Source organism: Fukomys damarensis, unplaced genomic scaffold (genome assembly GCF_012274545.1).
Source record: "Fukomys damarensis isolate Sample0158 unplaced genomic scaffold, DMR_v1.0_HiC HiC_scaffold_29, whole genome shotgun sequence".
Taxonomy (NCBI): Eukaryota; Metazoa; Chordata; class Mammalia; order Rodentia; family Bathyergidae; genus Fukomys; species Fukomys damarensis.
Window position 1 is genome coordinate 34,400,879 of NW_022900941.1, and position 2,682 is coordinate 34,403,560.

Genomic DNA, 2,682 nt, shown 5'->3' on the forward strand with positions numbered 1-2,682 from the left:
CGCGCGCCGCAGCTTGGCTCGTCTGCGCCGTGCGCTCCTGCCCGGGCGGTGCTTGTTCCCGGAGCTCGCTCGACTGGGGGCTGTTGGAACTTGGCGGGGCTGGGCCAGTGGGGCCGTGGGAGGTGCGGACCGCGTCGGTGACTGCTCCGATCAAACAGCGACCCCTTCCGCCGGCCGCGCGGCCCTGCGCTCGCCGCAGTTGGGCTGTGAGGGAAGCAAAGGGGCGAATCTCTTCTTGCTTTGCCTCTTGTGCTAAAATGCCAGGCGGAGGTCACCGTACCGTTCTCACTGGAAGGCTTTAAAGAGTTTGTGGGAGGTGGGAGCGACCAGTCGAAAGTTTTGGAGAGAGGTCTCACTACCTCTGTGCCTTCGCCCGGGCACCTCTGGGCAGAGGGAAGAAGGGAGGAATCCAGGTATCAGATGGTGCTGGCGAAGGAGCCCGCCGCCTGTGCCTGACTTCAGGCTTTTTTAGTGGAGTGTGGGGAGGATCTGAGACTTATGGGGTTATTTTTGTTTTTTTAAAACAATACAGAAAGGAAGAAGTGGGGAGGGGAAGGTAGTAGAGGGGGAAGGAAGGAAGGAAAAAAACAGGAAAAGGGAGGAGAGAGGAAGAAAGGAATTAAGCCACATCCCCATCCCCCTTTAGAAAAGCGATTGGCAGACAGAGCAAAGGTTTTGTAACGACTTTTGAGGCCAGGAAAGAGGGTCAGAGGAAGGAGGTATTCTTCTGTGACCCTTGCATGGACGTGGCTGGCAGGAGCAGGGTTACCTTCTGGAAAAGAGGATTGTCTGAGTAGCGACTTGCTTGTCATTTTTTAGTGTGGTGGAAGAGTTTTTGCAAGTGTTTTGTCTGTTGGCAGTAAATCGGTTATTTAAGGGAGTTACTCAGCCCCGTCCGCCACATAGAATGCCCCTACAGGCCAACTGCTGGACACACTCCCCGTCTTCCTGAAGGGCCCACGGCTTCACCTTAGTCTCTGTACCCCAAAGTGCAGATGTTACAGGAACCCGATAGATGCTTTGACCTCTTTTGGTGTTGCTTTTAGTTCTGGAGTCAGTTTACAAACCTGTCAGATTAAATTGTTTTAAGCCCAAGAAGAACAGATAAGGATTTCACTCCCCCTCTTCCTTTTCTACTTTTTCTCCTCTCTCTCTCCCTTCCTTTATTTCTTTTATAACAGCTAGAAACCAGTAAGTTGAAGCCCAGAGTAAGCTTTTGATAGAACACATTTACTAAGTTTGTATTAGAACATCCTAGCTGTTTTGCTGTTTTCAACTCTTCCTCTGAGTCCACTCTGTTTGTCTGTCAGATGCTTCCCCCAAAATCTCTTTCTCTCCGTGATTATTTATTCATGCTCAGAAGTTTCCTGAAGTGCTTTTGCATTATTTCATGACCACTTCTAAATACAAGGAACTTCCAGTTAGGAGTTTTCAAGATTTGGAAATTTAGTTTACATCAGCTTCAAGAAGTAAAATCTGTCTAAGTAGCTAATGTTATTTGTGGAAGAGGAACTTAAATAGCTAGCAACCCATCATTCTGGGCTTCATTCACAATTCACTTGGTTTTTTGCTGTAGTTTTCCATAATTCAGTCAGGCCTAAGAATAGTTCATGTTCAACTTCTTCTTTGAACAAATTTATTATTATTTAGAAATGAGTTCATAATTAAACCTCACTGTATGGTTAATCCATTTTAGTTAATATGAATGATACATAAACTCAGTGGCAGACCCCCTGCCTTGAAAGAGCAAAGTCCTGAATTTGATTCCAGTACAATAATAATAATAATAATACATATGTAAAATGATATCAAAAAATTAACACAATATAAAGGAACAGTAAAATGAATAGTAAGAGCAAGTAATAGGAATTTAGAAAAACTAAAGAAAGGCCAGAAGATAGAGGCTGACTTCCAGGGATATTAAATACACAAAACTATGTGCTTAATAAATAGTAGGTGTGGTTGAACAGTGAGGAACCAGCCACTTATTTATGTTATGGTTTATAGTACATTTGTAAGGTCTACCACGGCAGGACGTGAGATACCAAACAAATCTCCTCTAAAATATTTGTTGAATCATTAATTTTCAGGACATGTGTTGCTATTATCAATACTGTGTCAGTCAGTGTTAAAATGATCAAACCAAAGTCCAATAGAAATTTTATATCTAGTGGAACCTTTAGATCTGGGGAGCATAGCCTGCAAAGGAGTAAGGAGACAGTGATTTTATTTTCTTTTTTAGCATTAACTATTAACTGACTACAAAATCCTTGAAATAGAAGATAATGGCCATTCCCACATCAGCTAAGTTAGGTGTCTGGTTTTGTTCAACAAAACATTCCTTTCATTTTTTTTTTTTTTTTATCCCCAGCCCTCTAATTTTGCTAAGTTAAACTGCTTGGAGCATTTAAGTGGACATTAATGATAGGTTTAGTAGTTCAAAGACTGTATTTATCAGGCACTTCTTAATGGACCAAATCATGTCTGGGCTTCTGAAACTCTTCTCCTTCACAGATCTCTATAGTAACCTTAATTTTTCCTTTTTCTTTTGTATTTTGGGTGTAGGGTTTCCTGTCAACTTTACTTGTGTTCTTCATTTGTTTATTATGAAAAGAAACCTTTCAGAAAGCTCCATATCAAAAACACACCTTCCAGAAAATCAGATGATGAAATGGTATGGAG